Source organism: Pipistrellus kuhlii, unplaced genomic scaffold (assembly GCF_014108245.1).
Source record: "Pipistrellus kuhlii isolate mPipKuh1 unplaced genomic scaffold, mPipKuh1.p scaffold_m20_p_12, whole genome shotgun sequence".
Taxonomy (NCBI): domain Eukaryota; kingdom Metazoa; phylum Chordata; class Mammalia; order Chiroptera; family Vespertilionidae; genus Pipistrellus; species Pipistrellus kuhlii.
Genome location: NW_023425427.1, coordinates 15,362,178 through 15,373,122, shown reverse-complemented (window position 1 = coordinate 15,373,122; position 10,945 = coordinate 15,362,178). Strand labels below are relative to the sequence as shown.

Here is a 10,945-nt window from a genome sequence, read left to right as displayed (position 1 = left end):
TCGGAGGGGAAGCGCGCCTGCGCGCCGGGAGGGCGGAAGGAGGAGCAGCGGGCGGAGTCTGCGCGCTGGGCGGGACCGGGGGGAAAGTGGTACCCAGATCGTTTCTTGTGGACTTGGTCACCTTTAAAGTGACAGTTTCGGTTGGTGGTTTAGAATACAGGCTTTGGAGTCAGACCTGGGTTAAGTCCTGCTCTGACACCATCTTACGAGATCTTGAACAAGTTATTGGGGGGGGGGGGGGGGGGGTTGGGGTTTTTGTTTTGTTTTGTTTTGTTTTTAAAATATATTTTATTGATTTCTTTACAGAGAGGAAGGGAGAGAGAGAGAGAGCTAGAAACGTGATGAGAGAGAAACATCGACCAGCTGCCTCTTGCACGCCCCCTACTGGGGATGTGCCCGCAACCAACGTACATGCCCCTGACCGGAATCAAACCTGGGACCCTTCAGTCCGCAGACCGACGCTATACCACTGAGCCAAACCGGTTTCGGCTTGAACAAGTTATTGTATTTAACCTGAATTCAGTAGTAAAATTAGGATAAGCATGGAACCACTTCCTGGTTGTTGGGAAGATTAGATGTAAAGACTTTCAACACAATGCCTAGCACAGAGTAAGCGTCCAAGAATGATAGCAGCTGGTAATAATAGTAGTGTCAATCGAGAGACCCAGACAGAGGTGAGTGATCTGACTTGCCTTTGGACAGAGACTTAGGTTTGAAATGAGAACACCTGCGTTCCAATGCTCACTTGCTGTGTGATCTCAGGCAAATGCAGCGCCTGGTACCAAAGCTGGTATACTAAGTGTACCGGTTAACAATGCGGATTTTTTTTTTTTCAATAGATGGAGTTACACATATGTTGATATATATGCAATTTGATATGTATGCTATTTTGTTGTCTTGCTCCTTCAGATGACCACTTGTTCCGATCAATGGCACATGCTCTTTCTGAGCAGTCCTTTAAAACGTAGGAAGAAGTGGAAAATTGGGTCTCTGAATGGTTTGCCTGAAAACAAGAAAAGTTATATTGGGACAGTATCCACAAATTATCTGAAAGATGGGGGAGATGTGTAGCTAGCAATGGACATTACTTTGAATAAAGCACATTTGTGTTTTTCTTAAAATTATCGTGTTTTCTTTTATTACAAAATCAGCATTATTAACCGTAATAATGCAGATTAATCATTACCCAGTTAATAATGTGGATTAACTATTAAGCAGTTAATATTGCAGATTAGCTATTAACCGGTTTAAAATGCAGATTATTAACTGGTTAATAATATGGATTAATTATTAACCAGCTAATAGTGTGGATTAGTTATTAACCAGTTAATAATATAACATTTTATTTTATTTTTTTAAAATATATTTTATTGATTTTTTACAGAGAGGAAGGGAGAGAGATAGAAAGCTAGAAACACCTATGAGAGAGAGTCATCGATCAGCTGCCTCTTGCACACTCCCTACTGGGGATATGCCCATAACCAAGGTACATGCCCTTGACCAGAATCGAACCCGAGACCCTTCAGTCCCCAGGCCGATGCTCCATCCATTGAGCCAAACTGGTCTCGGCTAATAATATAACATTTTAAAGTGCTGCTCAGAAAATGCATATGCCATCGATCAAAACAAGTGGTAATCTGAAGGAGTAAGGTCTGGTGAATATGGCGGGTGGGTTAAAACTAATATATATGTCAGATAAATGTTTAGATCTAATGGTTGAACTGGAGATAGAAATGTCAAGCCATTCTTATTGCCTTTATCCTCAGATCCCTCTTTCTCTCTATTTATCTTGTCCATTTAATAAAATCTCAAATTATTTGTACCACCAAAAGCACAAACAAGGAAATAAAAAATCCTATAAGCTGGATAAGTTGAAAACATGGGTATTAAAGAACACCAACAAGAAAGTGAAAAGGAAACTTACAGGATGGCAGAAAATATTTTCAAATCATATATCTGAAAAGGAGATAGTATTCAGAATATACAGGGTGTCCCCAAAAATAGTTTGAATGATTATCAAGTCAGTGTTTATTAACATACATTTCATTTTCAAAATTAAGTAAGTTATCAGCTATTAAAGTATATATACATTTTGGGGGACACCCTATATAAATAACTGTTTCAACCCACTAACAAAAAGGCAAATAACCCAGTTTTTAAATGAGCAAAAAGCTCAAGTAAATTTTTCTAAAGAAGATTCTATCTAATAAAGAGGGAATGTGCTAATTGACCCTCAAGCCATAGAAAAAATGGTGGCGCCCACAGAAATTAGGAGGGAATATGCTAACTGACTGCCACACTCTCAAAGATGGCAATGCCCACAGCCACAAGATGGTGGCAGGCGGGCCCGTCCTCTCTGTGTGCCTGCCTCTGGAGTCTCCCAGTCCCCTCAGCCCCTACCTGTCCAGGGCTGGCCTAAGGCACAGGCAAGCCTTGGATGGCGGCTGCCCAGCCACCCAGGGCCACCTGAAGCTCAGGTAACTAGTGCTGGCCGAGGCTTGCACTGCCAGCAGTGGCAGCAGGAGAGGTGTGAAGGAGGCATCTCCTTTCCCTGATCACCGGTCACTCCTGCCCCTGAGGGCTCCCAGACTGTGAGGGGGGACAGGCAGGGCTGAGAGACTCCCCCCTCCAGGGCATGAATTTTCATGCACCAGGCCTCTGGTATATAAATAACCGATGAACACATAAAAAGATACTCATCTTAGTTATTAGGGAAGTGTAAATCAAAAGCACAATGAGAAACCATTTTGCACCCAATAAGATGACTAGAACTAAGAAAAAACAACAAACAAAATAGTAAATTGACAAAGATGTGGAGAAATTGGAACCCTCACACATTGTTGGTGGGAATATAAAATGCTGCTCTATAAAACAGTTTGGCTATTCTTCAAAAAAGTTAAACATAGAAATACTATATGAGTCAGCAATTCACAACTGGGTATAAACCCAAAAGAATTGACAATAGAGTTCAAACAAAAACGTAGACATAAATGTTCATAGCAGCACTATTCACAATAACCAAAAGTATGAAATTATCCTAATATCTATCAAATGGTGGATGGATAAGCAAAATGTGGTATATCCATACAAAGGAATATTATTCAGCCATAAAAGGAAGAGAGTACAATGCATGTTAGAACATGGATAACCCTTGAAAACATTATGCATTCCTTTTATAGGAAATATATGAATAAGAAAACTCAAAGTGACAGAAAGTCAATTAGTGATTGCCAGGGGCTGAGGGAAGGGGGGACTGGGGAATGACTGCCCATGAATATAGGCTTTTGTTTTGGGGGTAATGAAAATGTTCTGGAACTACATAGTGGTGAACAGGCCCAGGCGATAGCGGAAGTTAATGAACCTGGTCAGGTGTGGGACTTGAGCAAACTAGAGTGAGGGCACCTCTTAAAAGAGTCAGCTAGTGCCCTAGCTGATATGGCTCGGTGGACAGAGTTTTGGCCTGCGAACTGAAGGGTTTCAGGTTCGATTCCAATCAAGGGTATGCACCTTGGTTGTGGGCACATCCCCAGTAGGGGGTGTGCAGGAGGCAGCTGATCAATGTTTCTCTCTCATCGATGTTTCTAATTCTTTATCCCTTCCTCTCTGTAAAAAAGTAATAATATATATATTTTTTAAAATAAAATAAATATGAGTCAGCTACTACACAGATTCCATGGGTAGTTGTCAAGACATTTTGGGTCCAGTATTACCAGATTTCCCAGTGCTTCAAGAAAAGTAACTGCACCGAGACCGGTTTGGCTCAATGGATATAGTGTCGGCTTGGGGACTGAAGGGACCCGGGTTCGATTCCGGTCAAGGGCATGTACCTTGGTTGCGGGCATATCCCCAGTAGGGGTGTGCAAGAGGCAGCTGATCGATGACTCTCTCTCATAGATGTTTCTAGCTTTCTATCTCTCTCCCTTCCTCTCTGTACAAAATCAATAAAATATATTAAAAAAAGAAAAGAAAAGAAAAGTAACTGCTTCTTAAACTTTAAGCACATACAAGTCACCTGGTGATCTTGTTAAACTGCAGTCTGATTCAGTAGGTCTGTGGTGGACCCTTAAGAATGTGCATCGCTAACAAGCTCCCTGGCATACTGTAGCTCCACTAACCACAGTGAATAGTAAGAGTCCCACTCATAGGTTCTCAAACTTGGCAGCACACTGGAAGCATCGGAGAAGTTGAGCCAGCGCATGTTTAGTTCCTCCCCCCAGAGATCCCAATTTCATTGGTCAGGGATGGGATCTGGGCATCGGAATTCTGTAAAGTACCCTCCCTACCCTCACCCCTTCACCCCGACATGCTTCTAATGGGCACCAAATTTGAGAGCCAGAACCCTAGGTGACCCTTTTAGACTCTACGCAGCTCTAAGAGTCGCCGGGACTACGCAATATTTCTCTAAAGAAAAGGTAACCGTTCTTCCCCAAAGTAACCTTTTGAGAGCCTCCTCCCCAACAAAGCATTCCAACAAAGCTCAGCTGAGATGCTGTACAAGTCCCAGTGTTTCGTAACTCCTGACAACCTGTTGGGTCTCCTCTCATCGGTAACTCCCTCTCCTTTGGCTTCCTGGCCTTTGTTAGAAAGTTTCGTGTAACTGGGTCTGCATGGTTCGCTGACGCTTCAACCACGCTACAACGAGGCCCCTTTAGAGAAAGAAAAAAGAGTGCATGCCCCGATCTGTACATGTCCCAGGGTGACCGAGGCCGCAGGGCTTGCCCGGAGCGCAGTGACATGAGTCATCACCAGGAAGGCACAAAAGGAAAACAGACAGGAGAATGGGCCAGTGGATATATTCTTGCCTCTCCCCGTTTACAGTCTCGGGGAAAACCTGTGACTACATCTCTCTTCCTGCTTTGTACCTCTCTCATCTCCCAGACCAACTGTGATCCTAGCTGAAAAGGGGGTGATTTACCTAGAGCAGAAAGAATGGAAAGCCCTGACCCAAGCCCGCAGAGCAGCAGGCAGGTAAGAATGGAAGCCAGGGAGGGGAAGGAGAGACTTGGCAGTGTTTCCTGACAGGGCCTCCTGTCTAAGAGCGTTCCTGCGGTTATTCATGCCAAGGTGACAGGATGTGAGCGTATTTGTCTTTGTTATCTAGTAAATAGTACGTGTGTGTGTGTGGCTTTCTTTCTTATTTCCATTTTCACCCTGACTCCCTGGGGCTGTACCCCTTAATGTGGTCACTTTGAACAGAGCTGGCTTCAGTTCATAACAGGAGAACATCTGGTGAGAAGGAGCACGCCGAGGGGGAAGCTGTCTGGGACAAGGATGCAGAAACACAGAAGTTAGTCTGATCCTGTTGACTTAAGCTGTATTGATTTAGTAATCCAGGAAATGCAGTTCCTTTTGGCTGTGATGGACCAGGCAAACACTCCTGGAGAAACTTAGATTTCAATCTCCGTGAACCAAAAGACAAAGGGATTAAGGGAGGGGGGGGGGGTGTTAGGGGGGGAGAGAAACACACGTCATATTGGAAATTTGATCAATAAAATGTCTGCATGTGTGCAAAGGGATTTAGGAAACATCTTAAAGACTCACAAGGACTTTCTTTCTAAAAGTAATAAGGGGTGGGAGGGCCCAAATGATTCAACTAAGGACAGGGCCTAGGAAAAAAAGACTGTCAGCGCTGGAACCCAAAATCCTTTGTCACTCCTGGCTCTTCCAGACCCTGCATTCCCCAGATCCTGAATACAGCCCAGGGGACCTTGTTTCTTACCGCCTCTTCCGAGAAGCCTGCCCTGACTTCCTCCTCTGGCTGCCTGTGAACCTCATACGTGCTGGTGCTGTGGCACTTACCACACCTGCTATCCTTACTAGACTCTCAGGTGCTTGAGAGCTGGGACTGTCTGATTTATCTCACATCTCCGGGACTTAGTACAATGTCCGGCACAGAGTAGCTGTTCAGTGAATGTCCGTGGAATTAAATAGAATGACAATACTGACTAAGCCTAGTTGGATGTTTCACCAGCACTGAAAATTCAAGGTCCAAAGCTGAACCCTACCACCACCGTGGTTCTGCTTATACACCTGCCGTGGGAAAGAGTACTCCACTTCAGAACAGCCTGTTCCACTGCTGTCAGCCTTTAGCCATTACTTACTGCAATAACAACAGTAACAATAACAATAGCAAACACTTACATTGGGCTCGTGGTTTCAAAAGCATTTTAAATTTATCTCATTTTTATAACTCCTTAATGGGTATTTTCACTCATCTCAGTTTATAGATGAGACAACGAAGGCATGGAGATGTTAAGTGACCTGTTCAAGAATGAAAGCAGTGTCTGAGCTGAGGGAGGTGTTCTTCTCAATGTTTTTGGGCTGTTCAGTCCACATCTGGAGCTTGTGCCCACTTCTGGACACCGCTGGGAGAATTTGAGCCATGGTGGGGTCAGATTGGAGGGAGGGGCTAGGAACCCTGTCACAGGAAGAAAGTGCTGGGAGGAAGGCCAATTCAGAAGGTTCATGGCCAAGGTGCCAATCTCCAAAGGATCGGGGCAGAGGGCACAGAGGCGGGCTGCAGCCTTTGTGCTCTCACTGAGCTGGAGATTCAGGGCGGTCTCCCTGGGCAGGGTGTCTCCTCCCTTCAGGTCACCAGACCCAGGTCTATACTCCCGGCCTTCTCTCGTGGCCCCACGTCTCTGGAGCTGAAGACAGAAGTGGCAACAGGATGAGAGTCTGACCCAAGGTCCACGCTTCTGGGACAGGAAAGCACCAAAGACCCTACAGGGAAGCAAATTCAAGTTGTCATGGGGCCCAAGCCTGTAATGAAAACAAGTGAAGCTAGTTGGGCACTGGCCTTTTAAATGTACAGAAATAGTTTCACTTCCACAGATAAATATGTCAGATCAATTTTCCTTACAACAGATGACTTGGTCTTTTGTTTTTCCTTTTTGACAAAGATGTAATAAGAAAAAAATGTTTTTATTTTTGTTTTTATAATAAAAACAAACAAACATACAGCATATGTGCAATGAGAAATGGTGTCACCAGTCATCCTTGTTGCCGGGGCAACGAGGGAGCTGAGGAGGCAACTGTGAGTAGGCTGAGGCAGGTCCAATGAGGCTAAGCCTTCCATTTTGTTAGAGGAGAAGCTAGAAACATGGGTTTTTATATAAAACCTCCCAATTTCTAAATGTTAACACTGACACTTAAAAAACAACATGCACGCTTGATTGAAATCTCTATACAACATCTCTGTTGTGCGTTCTTCCTAGCTCTGCTTGCTTGTCTTTGGGATTGGAGCTCACACCCACAGAAAAGGATCCCTCTGTCTATGGACTGCTCTCACTACTAGGAATAGATTTCTCACAATAAGTCAAAATTGATCACTTTATAGTACACCAGCCCGACCACTCCAACCTACCCAGCCTCTGCATTAGTCCTAACCCTAGACTACAGCCTCTGGGCCACTGCCTTCATTCATTCATGCAATCATTCATTCACTCATTTGTGTGTGCATGTGTATGTGTGTACACACACACACACACACACACACACACACACACCAGGGACTAATTGCACAGCATCTGTTGAATTCGGTGAATCATGATGCGAGTTATCTGTGAGTAGAAAATGTGTTTTCTTTATCCCTGAGTCTCTTGGAACCTCCTTACCACATGAGAAAGGCCCAGAGAATCCCCAGGTGGGAACACTGTTCCTCTGGCTGGGAGCACTGCAGCTTCCCAATTCCTCTTCTGGATAAAGGCTGTCAAGAAAGAAGCTTCTTGCAGACCTTGCGTGTGCCTCTCCTTCTGGGCAGCAGCCCAGCACAGTGACTAGGAATGGCATTTCCTGGCCCTGTGGCCTTGGGCAAGTCACCGATGTCCCAGCCCAGGCCTACCCGTGTGTTAAATAGGAGTGTTAATGCCTACTTCATGGCATATTTTGAGGTTATCTTTTTAAAAAATATATTTTTATTGATTTCAGAGGGGAAGAGAGAGGTAGAAACATCAATGATGAGAGAGAATCATGGATGGGCTGCCTCCTGCACATCCCCTACTGGGGATCCAGCCCACAACCCAGGCATATGCCCTTGACCAGAATTGAACCTGTGATCCTTCAGTCTGCAGGCCAACACTCTAACCACTGAGCCAAACTGGCTAGGGCTTGAGGTTATCATCTATAAGTTGTTTTAAGTGGGAAGTGGAAAGAATTTGGAGTCCCACTGGGCTACAACTTTGGGCAGACAACTGAATCTCTATGAGCCTCAATTTCCTCTTCTACAAAATTGCCTACTCTACTGGCCTGTTCTTTGGATTCAAAATTAGAAATAATGATGCATTTTTAATATCTTGCACTGGAGTCCCAAGAAGGGGTAGCTGTTGTTGCTGTTACTGATAACCAGTAGAGGGCACCAAACTATTCCATAAATGAAAAATAAAATGAAATGAAATCATCTTGGTAGCTTAGCCACAAAGGCAAGGAAGGGAGATACACCCAGTAGGTAGCTTTACACACACACACACACACACACACACACACCACTCCTTTTTTATTGGGAAAGTTAGAAATCACGCTTTACATTGTGCTACTAAGGGAGGGGACAGAGAGTGTGTGGATCACTTATTAACAAAAGCAGCTTACAATTCCAAAGAAGGCTCTCCCAGCAGGGGTTCTTGTCCTTGCCTAGTCCTTGTGTTGTGTGACCTTGGACGAGTCCCTACCTGTGTCTGAACCCTTTTTGAAGCCCCAGAGGGTTGGACTGGGTGCTAAGGGATCGTCTAGCTGTGGGTGACTAAGGTTTGGGGACGAATACATTTCAGGAAACATGCAGGTGGTGGGGTCGGTGGACAAAACGTCCTCCGGATGCCCTCACTGGGCTGGAACTCGGTGATTTATACGCCGGCCGGGGAAGCCACACTTGCCTAGCCCTGGCCTCACAAAGAGGTGCGGCTGGAGCTGCTGGGTGGTGGCAGTGTGGTTCTGCAAGTGCACGCGATGCTTATCGCCTTTTGTGCAGGCTGATGGCGAAGCCAGGGAGACCACCCAGCCTGACAAAGAAAGGAATTCTCGTCTGCGGTTGACAGCCCTCAGGTTGACGGCTTTCCATTTGCCTGGGAGGCTGTCACTGGCAGAACAATGGCAGCGAGCAGGGTGGCTCTCACCTGAGACGGCGCTGCCGCCAGGAGGGGGAGGAGGCCGGCCAGGCCCGGGGTGGGGGCGGCTGTTGTCTCTCCTCCCAGGATGTGCAGCTGTCAGACCTCCCCAGCCCGCAGCAGACGGGGAGAGGCTGGGGAGGATTGTTCTGTACGTAGATGATTGCGTCTCACTCTACAGACTGGGAAGCAGCAAGTATTTACTCTTCGTTAAGAACAATGATAATGAATTACTGATGTACACAAAACATAAACCAAACTCAAAAGCATTCTGCTGAGTGGAAGAAGCCAGGCACGGAAGAGTCCATACTGTGTAACTCCATTTCTCTGAGTTTTTAGAGCCGATAAAACTAAGCTGCCATGACAGAATCTCACACAATACTCCTCCCTGGAGTGGATGGCTGCCTGCACAGGGCAAGGAGGGACTTTAGGGGGTGGAAGCTTCCTACATCGCGATTGATTTCTGCCACCGGTGATGACGTGGGTGTATCGTAAGTCCCCTTGCAAAACTCTGTACCCTACACTGCTTGCAAATTATACTTCAATAACATGGATAAAAACGGAATTGCAAAAAAGGTTTCATGACTTTTTCTCATTCTCAAAATAAATGCACTACAAGACTCAAAAAATACAGGCACGTTTTTAAAATATTTAAAAAGAAATAAAAATAATTTTAACCCCCTTACCCAGAGGTAAACACGATGATCAGTTTGATATTGATAATGCCATCTTTATTTTCAGAAAGATGAAATCATAGAAGTTTGTAACCTGCATTATCATTAATTTATATATGCATTGAATTGGCAATAGAAATACAGTTGAAACTTCAAAAGGTAGAAAAGGGCATAAGTTAAAAAAGAAACCTCTCTTCCAGGTCCTCTGTCCAGAACTCTCACTCCCGTCACTTATTTGTATAGCGTCCTAAAGACGCGTCATGTTATGCATGGTGAACCTCCAGGAGGAAAGAAAATGGTAGCTTACTGTTCACACAATTTGCACCTGTATCAACCTGTATTTTTAATATAATGTAACAGCATGCATTTCTTTTCATGTCGTTAAAATTCTTCTACCATGTCAGTTTAAGTACACTTTTGACTAAAGCAGAAGACAAAAACAGAAATATGCAAAAAATAATTATAACTCTAAACCTCAAAGTGTTTTCCTAGATTGAACCTACGTTTATATTCGGTACCAATATAAAACAATAGGTCATTTACCAGCATCCCAAAAAACCCTTTGATCCTCTCCTAAGAAGTACCCACTCCCTCAAAAGTACCCACTATCCTGACTTCTAATTTCTAATGAGGCTTGACTGATTTTTGCACCTTTGCATTTCACAGTATTTATTATTATGCCTATATTCTTTCATTCAGTAGAATATGAATGGGATTTATTTGTGTGTTAGCATGTAGCAACAGTTCGTAAACACCTGTTACCATGTAGTATCCCTTTGAATGAGTATCTCACCATTGATTTGTCCATCCTACTGTTGGTGGACATGGGGCTGCTTCCAGGTCTTGGCTATCACAGCGGCTCTGAACATTCTTTAGATGTCTTTTGGTAAACATATGTATACATTTCTGTTGTACATATGCAATTGGTAGGTCATGGGATCTGCTTATGTTCAGCTTTAGAACAAATAGTCTCCAAAATGTTTACACCCATTTACATTCTCTCCTGCTGTACAAGAGTTCCCATTGCTTTACAGCCTCACCTATGGTTATTTTTTTTTAATTTATATTGTATTTTAATTTTTTTATTTTTCCATTTTTTTATTAAGGTATTATATGTGTACATATCTTACTACACAGTTATTTTCATGGGTAGGTAGAATTGCATTGTATAGA

At 44.1% G+C, this 10,945-nt stretch overlaps 1 long non-coding RNA gene across 1 annotated transcript; it reads left to right on the top strand.

The window, feature by feature from the left end:
- The first annotated feature begins 4,732 nt into the window (after positions 1–4,732).
- Positions 4,733–6,861, top strand: LOC118716286. The gene is made up of 2 exons (XR_004987105.1): positions 4,733–4,968; positions 6,221–6,861. It is a non-coding gene; the product is annotated as an uncharacterized LOC118716286 (long non-coding RNA).
- The last annotated feature ends 4,084 nt before the right edge of the window (positions 6,862–10,945 follow it).